We start from the raw sequence: 10,230 nt of genomic DNA on the forward strand, positions 1-10,230 counted from the left end.
TGAAGGCAAGTACAATCCAAACCTCATTTGGTTTCCTTGCTTGCCCCATAAAAATCCCAAAAGTAAATATGTAAGGACACAAAACTTACTTTTTATTTAAATATATTGAACTAAAGGGCACAATAACCTTTGTCGTGTTTTTGCAAATTAATAAAAAAATTACAAATCTGACACATGCAAGGCAGGATGGACATAAAGCGCTGCTGACAAACATATTTTATAGACACAAAATCCTTTTTATGCCCTTCTTAAGTAAAAAAGTACCCTACTCGGCACGGTTTTCGTGTTCATTACTGTTTTGTATTTTTTTTTTTTTTTTTAACATTGGGCACCATATATGGTGCCCTTTATTGAATATGAACTATTTAAGCTTTTTGATGGTCAAACTGACACAAAATTCTCAATTGTACTCTTTTTTTTGTACCTAAAGCTCATTTTTGTTGTAGTGAATTATATATTTTTAGTTATCAGGTGATTAATTAAGAGTATTTTGTTATGAATAATTATTCAGAATTTTTTTACTGTTAAATGTGAACTACCTGCCCACGTGCCACCGATCAAGTACCATATATACATGATAGAAATACAAAATATGAGGTGGTTTTGGTAACCCAATACCAACAGAAATTACAAAATACAAATTTGTTCTTTAGCCAAACGAATTTCATTTACCCTAGCGAACACATGATGAAGAATCTTTGATGGTTGAGTGAGAAAATCCTTATAACTAAATGTTGCATTAAGCCATGTTTCTCATAAGTAACCGGTACATGTTGTCCTTTAAGATTGCATGGTTAGAACACTAATGCATGTGATAATAAATATTACCATATTGAAACTCTAACCAGGTGAAGCTCCAGCAGCTATGGTATTCGTTGAACCGAGAAGAAGAAACACCAAGTCTTCTACAAACTCCTAGTCAAGATTGGGTTCAGTTGAGTCCTGAAATTGATGAAATTTTACAGGATTAGAATGAATAATTATAAGATTGGCGAATGGTTCTTTTTAAATGGACTATAATATCCCTCAACGAATGTCAACCTTGTCAAGGATCCCATCGCCAACTTAAGCCTTGCTCAAGAGTACCTACTTTGGCACCAACGCCCTGCTATCCCTCAGAACCAGTGTCCACTTTGTTTCCAAACTTTTGTAAAAACTCACATGAATGTGAGACTTGTCAATTGTCAAAAGCCACCGAACTTCTTTTTGTATCATCTATTTAAGTCTAGAATCAGTAAGCTATTTGAGGTTGTTCACTCATATATCTGGATCACTTTCGTGTATAATCATTTGATGGATACAAGTATTATGTCACATTTGTGGATGATTATTATAAAGTCACTTGGTTGTATCTCTTGAAATTTAAGAGTGAATTGTTTGATGTTTTCAAGGATTGTTACAATCAATTTTCATCTAAAATAACACTAAGGTACCGTTTGGTACGCAGACGGGACGGAACGGGACGGGATGGGACGGGACGGGATGGAATGGTACGAAATGGAGGTTCGTGTTATGTTTGGTATGCATAGGATGGAACGGTTCGAATTTCATGTTAAATGACTATCTTAGCCTTGTTTGTACAATTTCTACAGTGTCGTCGTTTTCCTTCATTTTCTCAACAACCAATCAGACCCCCAAACAATTACAAGAAGAAAAAAAATGACGAATCAGACCCCCAAACAATTTCTTTCTCTTCAAATCAAACAAAGAAAAATCCTAAAATTCATTTCAATCAATTTCTGCAGCTTCGTCATCGTCCTCCCTGCAGCGTCGTCATCATCCTCCATGCAGCATCCACCTTCTTCCCTCCGACCCACCAAACTGTTTCACTATCTCTCTCCCCAACCTCCCTCTCCAAATCGGGCGACTCCGTCTTAATCCAATGGTCCGGCATCGACTCGCCCTCCCGACTCGACTAGCTCGGCATCTACTCGCCCCCTTCCTCCCACCACGACAACTTTATAGGATACAAGTTCCTCTCCTCCGCCCCCACATGGAAATCTGGGTTGGGCTTCATTTCCTTCCCTCTGGTCAATCTTCGATTCAACTACTCCTTCCAGATTTTCCGCTGGAACGAGTCTGAGGTCGACCCCAACCACCTCGACCAAGACCACAACCCCCTCCCCGGCATCGCCCACCAGCTCGCCACCTCAGATGACGAGTTTAGGTTCGAATCGGGTCATGTTCCGGATCAGATCCACCTTGCTTACACGGACGAAGATGGCGAGATGCGGGTCATGTTCGTGACGCCAGACAGCGCCGGAGAAGAAGAGGGTTTGCTATGGTGACGTCGTCGTCGTCGGATGGGTTTGCTGGGATTGGGTTAGCAGTTGGGTTACTGGGTTTGTGGTAGAGGAAGAGGAGGGCTACGGGAAAGACAAGGGTAGAAGAGAGGGAGGTTACGGGAGAGAAAGGGAGCTAGACATTGTAATTAATGAAAAATAAGAGGGGTATTATTGTCCAAAAAAATATAATTTTATGTCCCACGGGATGGAAAAACCCATTCCAAGGGGGGAGGGGGAACCAAAATCTAACCCATTTTCGTTCTGTGGGACGCGCGTTCCACATAATTTTAGCGCACCAAATGTGGGACGGAACGCCTCAGTCCCATCCCACGTACCAAACGCACCCTAAAGTCACACAATGGCACTAGGTACACAACCAATAACATGTCCGACTATTTGAGCACTCATGACATTTTGCACCAAACTAGTTGTGTTGGTACCCCACAACAAAATGGTGTAGCCAAGAGGAAAAAAAAAAAGGCTTGCCGGAGAAAACAATGTCCCTAATGTTACAAATGAATGTACCCAAGAGGTTCTGGTCCGAAGCACTTACCACTACTACCTGTAGGTTGCCTACTCGTGTGTTGAATGTCAAATCACCTTATGAAAGGGAGAACCATGGACTTGTCTCATCTCAAGATCTTTGGATGCACTTTCTATGCACACATTCAAGCTGCTCATCCACTACTAGAAATTTGGCTATAAGCCACCCTTTTCATTGGTGGCTATTGTCAAGTGTTGCCACTCACATTGGTGGCAAACCTCTATGGCCACCAAGCACCCACTAAACTAGAGAGTGTGACCAATGTAGAGGACTCTATTGTAACAATGGCTACTAATATTGCATTGGTGGGTATGTGAACAATGCCACCCTAATTCACATTGGTGGCAAATTTTCAAAATAATATTAAAAAAAAAAAGGATGCCTTAGGGGGCACCCAGATTTGAATATAATATCTTCTTTTTTTTTTTTGGTGATAAAACAAATTGTAATATCATTGATATTAAGAATATACTACAAATCCGCATAACTGATCTTTTATACAATTTTGAACAAATGTTGGGACTCAAACTTTGAAAAGTGTTTGAACACTCTGTTTCCAACGAGCTAAATCATGTCAATAACTTGAATCTGATCATTTGCTGCACCCAAAGTCAAATCCACAAATTTCATAAGAATAATGTTAAATCAAATTCAACCGTTAAAGCAATTAGAGTTGAGGACATGCATCACTGAGATATGATCAAATAAATACCTGGGAAATGTAGTTTTTCAAGAGGTTTGCAGTCATAATATCAGCCATGAAGACTCTCACGTTACTGCTACTGTTGGTTGGAAGGCGCAAGTAACTTTGCCGACAAAAATTTCTCACAAACCTGTGGAGATACAAAATTAAAAAAAAAAATTGAGCACTATCCACAGGTAACTAATAACGAACTAACTAAATTAATCTATGCTCAAAGTGCACAACTATTAGTTCAGAATAGTTCAATTTTCTGCAAGGAAAGGAAAGGAAAGCAAGGTGAATAACAAAGAGAAACTAAGATTTGGAGTTAGCTTTATGAAGAGATTGCATATAACATAAAAATGAAATAAGATGAACCAAAACACAATAATTAAAAATGGATTTCATGACAATACTAACAGAGTAATTAGAGAGTAGTAGCAAGCAAGGATGATAGATGCCATTACCAGAGCTCAAAACAGGGGACTCTATTCTTATTGTTGCCATGATCTCAATCAACTTTCTCTAACCTAGAACATAATAAAAACAGCAAATCAACTTTCCTTAACCTTGAAGCATAATATTTCAAGCATAAGACGAACACTAAAATCCCCAGAAAGTAATAAATAGCATTCCAGTTTCTAGTCTCTGAACATAGAGTACACCAAGAGCTCTCAGACATTACAAAGTAATCACACATATTAAATAATATTCAATGTAGATGCATACACATCATACATGTATGCAGCCCAGTTTATGACAAACAACAAATAACTATCACACTCACAATTACAAATATCAAATTGACCTCAATAATATATGATAACTATTACGAGGAACACGTTCGATTTAATTTCCAAAGTTACACTTTAAAGCCCAAAACATATCAATTTTTTTTTCCTTTTTTTTTTCATTTATGTGTATAAACAACCAACCAAATTGTTTTACCTTAAATCATCAAGAGAAACCTAAGCAGCCGAGAAAAATAATTCCAACCTGCAAGTTCATACCAAACAAAAAAAATTCTGGAAAAAATAGACCAAATAATTAAAATACCTACACATGTATAAATTTATCAGGTGAATAATTTCAACAATTATCCAGAATAAAAAAATTAAAACAAAAAAAAATGAATTTTACCCAAACAGAGAGTGGATCCATGGATGTGGAAGTGAAGGACGCTTGTGAGGGTCGGCCCAGGTTGGAAACAACTTTAATTCACCTTCCCCGATACATGCATACTGATAACGTAATTAAAATTTGAAATCTAGAATTGATCCCATAACTAAAACCTTTTATTTTGGAAAAGCACTTACACTGGAGGATAGCCGTCGAGGAGAGGATCGTTTTTACCTTTTGGGTCTAGGTCCAATTCCGGCAGGCTTTGCCGGAAATTGGCCGGAAACCCCGCGGTCACCGTTTATTAGATCTGAAATTGAAGAAATTCCGCTATGAATTTTTAGAAACTAACTTGGGGGTTGGAAAAAGGACGGGAAGAGGACTCTAGAGGTAAGATTTGCTGGTCGTTGGTGACCGGTCGATGGTGGCACTGTTGCATGGAAGAGAAGAGGGTGAGAGAGGATACGGGAGGGAGGAAGACGGCTGAAGAGGACAATGAGAACTTGAGAGAGAGAGAGAGAGAGAAGAAAAGTAGTAGAAAAGTAAATAAAAAAAGCAGCACCACTTAGGCGCCAACAAAATAAATAATGAAATAAAAAAAAAAGCAGAAGAAAAGTAATTTTAAGAAATAAAGCTATTTAACAGCCACCAATCATTGGTGGCTCAATGTTGAAGGCCACCCTTATCAGTGGCATTCCACTGTAAAGCCACCAAAAAATAGTAAGAGTAGCAACTTTATATCTATGGCCACCAATTGCAAAGGGTGGGCAAAAAATGGTGTGTAATGAGCATAATTCCAGTAGTGATCGTGATAGATTGGAACCTAAGGCTGTCAAATATGGATATTCTAGTCCTAAAAAAGGTACAAATGTTACAGCCCACACACTGGGAAACTGGCAGTGTCTAGAGATGTACGATTTGATGAGCTCTCTCCCTACTTTCACAAGGATTCTGAGAATGATCATAAGGGGGAGGTAGAGCCCCATGGAATCCTTCCCAACTGCCAACTCCAGTAGAGATCCATGAATGCACTCCCCAAAATTCCTCCATTGAGCATCACTTCATTGAAAAACTACATCACTAATAAAACAGAACAAACATTGTAGAGGAACCTCAATACAGAAGCGACACAGAGAAAATTACAGGGGAGCAATAATCTAAGAGAAAATTAGATAAACGTCGGGAAAATCTTCGAACCAAGAACAATATTGACTTGAGTACAGGGCAAGGCAATGAGCAGCACCATTAGCTTGGCTCGAATATGGGTGATATTAGCTTTAGTGATTGAGTTGAGGAAAGTATAGTACAGTAATTGTTTGGAATAAAACTTGAACTTTGAGCTCAAAAGGGAGTTAGCCCAGACGAAGGAATGGAAAGCGAAAAGCCTAAGGCCCAACCGAAGCCCAGAAGAAAGAAAAAGCTTGTTTCCCGACCAAGTGCAGATCATTTAAACCACATGCTCACCTACCTAAAGGTCAAGTGGCGTAGACCAGCCAGCTAATCGGCCCAAAAGTACTTTACAATGGCAGTACAAGTAAAAAGTTGATGAGTCACTACCCTTCAGATACATTCGGGCAAAATCAATATTGCAGGCAGCCAGGCCAAATCGTCTATAAAAGGAGGAAAAAAAATCAAAGACAAGGACATTCAATCAAACAAACAAATACAAGCACAAACTCTGCTCAAACCATATTTGCCTTCACGAAGTTGTAGTCAGCCTCCAAGCCTTCATCCCTTTCGGGATCAACCTTCACCAGAAAGCCTTTGTAAAAGCTCTGCTACTTTGTCTAAATCTTGTTGTAATATCGATTCCCTTATATAAACTCATCTCCCAATCTCCCCTTTTAGCATTCAAACCCTTTGTAAATCACAAAGAGAGGAAGTTGCAAGACGATCAGCCTTGCCCGACCTCCTTTGTTTTTGTCTTTCATTCATGAATCTAGTAATATGATGTATATTTCCATCTACATCCAAGTTATTTCTAGCCAGTATATGATTAAAAGACTTCTAAGTTCTAACCATTCGGGCAGACGAGATTGATCAATTAAAAGTCCTTGGTCTCAAGGCATAAAAAAGAGCCCTATGTAGACTTAACTCATCCACGACAGTCCTTGATAACAAGAAGTCCGAAGTTACTTAGGGCGCAGGTAATTGGCTTATTCTCTCGTTTTAATTCTGTTATATCATGATTGCTACAAAACGCTTGAGTATAGAATTAACTCTGATAGGAAGCCTCAAGGCCTATACCTAAGGCCCAACAAAGGCACTTATCTGAATTCATTCTGCTCTATGGACTCGGGCGATTAAAGTATAACGGTTGTGATACTTCTGCAATAATAAAACAACCAATATATGTTCGAGTACTTGGTTAGTTTTTTTATTAGAAGCCTCAAGGCTTAAACCAAAGGCCCCACAAAGGCACCTTTCATAACTAAACTCGGGCATATTTACTCAAACTAAACATCTGTTTTACATCTGTCATGCTAAAGATGGCAGTGGCACGCCTGAACACCTAAAGGTTAATTTTGATTGTGAGCCTCAATGCCTACACCTAAGGCCCCACAAAGGCACCTTTCATGATTAACTTTGTCCCTTCTCTTACAGCCCGACAATAAGCAGAAGCCTGACAGACAAGATCAACCAGCGCCAACCTCTCGGGAAGCTGTGTGCTCGTTGGCTAGGAAACGTCCTCACTGGATATTCCTTAAGACGAACATAATTTTGGCACGCCCAGTGGGACACATTTTTTTTTTAATCTCGCATGTCAAAGAAGAAAAGCCATAAACCTTGTAGAAAGAGCACAAAGGACGAATCATCTCAACCTTTGTTACAAATGACAGAGCAATCAGGAAATCTTTCTTCTCCATTAGGACAGGTGGTCCTGGAAAGCCCAACTTCATCTGGAAGGTCTGAAGGAAAAGGAACTAATGAAGAACTGCAGGCTACTATGATACAAGTGTTGAAGAGCATGGAAAGAATCTTTTTGGAAACTAAGGGAGAAGTAAGTAGACTTTGTACCTTAACAGGGAAGCTACAGAGAAGACTAGATCTGGAGTTCTCTACTCCAAAAGGTGCTCAAGGAAGTGGGATGAGCCAGGTTACCATCAGAGGTGAACTAGTTATTCCCCTATTTCCGTTATTGGAAGAAAAAAAGGATAAGGGAAAGGAAAAAGAAGTCCCTGAAGGAAGCCATCCCATAATTGAACCGGTTCTAGAAAAAGAATTCCCCAGCTTCCCATTATTATCATTTAATAATAGGAAGCAGAGCGAACAAGAAAGGACAAGGTATGGGATGCCCATAATAACCGGAGAACCCAACGGAAAAGAAGGCTTTATCACCTCAGATAAGCCTCCTCCTTATAGGCCACCTCCGTTGGCTAATAAGGGAGGAGGAGCTAACTGGAGAAAGCCCGAGTCAAAAAATGGAGCAGGAACGAGAAATGACTGAAGCCCAAAGAATGAAGCTGCTCTTATCTTCCATAATAATAATACAGCTACTCAACAACTGAGGGAGGAGCTGGCTGAGTTAAGGAGGACGGTGGCTCATAATGCTCAACCACAAGCTCATCCAATATTCAGAGTTACTTATAAAAAACCTTATCCTGAATATATTGATGAGCAGAACCCATTTCCTATCAACTTCAAAATGCCTGCATTCCCAATATTCACGGGAGAAGATGGAAGTGTGTCCTCCAGAGATCATATTTTCAAATTCTCCAATCATTGTGTGGCATATGAAGATAACCCAACTACAAGCTGAAGTTGTTTGGAAATTCATTGGCGCGGCTAGCATCTCAGTGGTACTCTCTATTGCCCCCTAACTCTATTGCCAACTGGGGGCAGATGGAGATAGCCTTCCATGAACAATTTTACAGAATAGAACCAGAAATGACTATCAATGACTTGGTTGAAGTCAAGCAATACGACCATGAGACCATAAAAGATTTCATGATGAGGTTCAAAAAGACAAGAATGAGATGCCAATTCCCTATTAACCAAGCTCATCTTATATCAATTGCTCAGAGGGCTTTAAATTACCTCTGAGGAAAAGGTTATATGATACACAATTCAATGAGTTACAAGAGTTGGTAATCGTCATCACAAAGTATGAAAGGTTGTTGCTAGAAGAACAACAAGTGAAGCACACTTCCAAGACTCATCCCTTTTACAAAAACAAAGCTGCAATTCATCGTGTGGAGGTGGAAAAAGTAGGGCCAGAACATGTAGATGGCCATGATAGAAAGGAAATTGATGTTTGTGCTGCTGAGATGACCACGCCTGTCAAACCATTAATGGTGAAAGGGTTGGTTCAACCCATCAAAGATCAGAAAATCATAATGAATGATGGAGGGTTTGTCCCTATGAAACCTCCCAAGTACCAGAGTTATTCCTTTGACTTGGCCAAAGCTCCTGAGATCTACGAAGAGTTGGTGTGGGCAAGAATAATTTTGCTCGACAGTACTAAGAAGGTGCCTAAGCCAGAAGAACTAAGAGGGAAGAAGTATTGCAAGATGCACTATACCTTCAACCATTCTATAACCAATTGTGTCCAATTCAGAGATTGGATACAGGACCTTATAGTGAAGGGCAAACTGTTGCTTGACAAGCCCCAAACCAGTATGCTGGTTGATACAAACCCGTTCTCGGAGGCCCCGTATCAATGCGATCAACCTGGTTTAGGTAGAAAAGCTGGGATCATCATTTGTTAAGAAAGAAGAGGGAAACAGATCCCATGTTCCCCCAACACTTCCATGTCAATAATATCAGATGGAGGACCAATTGATCAAGATTAGGTCATGAAATTGGTATTGGTAAGAGAAGCAGAAAAGAAGCAGAAAAGAAAATAAATGGGGGGCAGGGAGCTGCCCGAAGATATAACATGGGATTTACAATGCAAATGGGGCCATGAGCAAGACAAGCATAGGCAAAATACATGTTCATTTTGATAAAAGAAGGGTTACAAGTGATTCTAGTCTAACAAGTTTACATCTTTACTCAGAATAATTATTCGGGAATGATAAATCTGCATGATTGTAAAAATTCTACCAGGTTCGGCCAGAACAGTGTTGCTATTAGCAAGTTGAGATCTAGTGTGTTCGAGCTCTAAGTTTGACTTCTTCACTTCTTCAATTTGATGTTTAAAGGTGCCAAGAAGGGTTGTTTGCTCAGCCTTGAGAACAATAAGTTGTTCTTCCAACTTCTGGATTTCAGAAGTTACCACTCCAATCCTTTCTTTTGTCAGCAAGCCCTCATCCAGTAACCATTCGACCTGAGCAGAAGTACTCAATTCCTTCTCCTTGAAGCATTTTACACGATTGGCTTGTCTTTTAGCTCTCTGATATTGAACCCTGAGAGCCTTCAAGTTCTCAAAGAAAGAGAAAAAGGAATCATGTTGGGTTTTGGATAACTGGCCGGCCTTGAAAAGCTCTATCGTAACCTTCTCTATATCATGAAGAGCCTTAAGGCTGAACGAAGTTGAGAAGTCTTTCTTCACCTAATCTTGGAAAGCTTGACGTTGTTCTTGAAAGCCAGAAAGTTCAGAAAAACGCTTTGAAGACTTCAGCCTTGTTTCAAGTTGCCCGAATTCTTCAAAAAGTTCG

At 39.7% G+C, this 10,230-nt stretch overlaps 1 long non-coding RNA gene across 3 annotated transcripts; it reads right to left on the reverse strand.

The window, feature by feature from the left end:
- Positions 1-3,228: 3,228 nt before the first annotated feature.
- On the reverse strand, positions 3,229-5,151 carry LOC114826521 (uncharacterized). 3 transcript variants are annotated; one of them, XR_011583659.1, is made up of 6 exons: positions 4,828-5,151; positions 4,652-4,752; positions 4,460-4,507; positions 3,979-4,041; positions 3,542-3,662; positions 3,229-3,428 (listed from the first exon to the last, which is right to left on the reverse strand). It is a non-coding gene; the product is annotated as an uncharacterized lncRNA (long non-coding RNA). The 3 variants fall into 3 exon arrangements; XR_011583660.1 differs by having other exon boundaries at positions 4,460-4,536; XR_011583661.1 differs by lacking the exon at positions 4,460-4,507.
- Between the last annotated feature and the right edge of the window lie 5,079 nt (positions 5,152-10,230).

This window comes from Malus domestica, chromosome 08, assembly GCF_042453785.1.
Source record: "Malus domestica chromosome 08, GDT2T_hap1".
In the NCBI taxonomy this organism is placed as follows: Eukaryota; Viridiplantae; Streptophyta; class Magnoliopsida; order Rosales; family Rosaceae; genus Malus; species Malus domestica.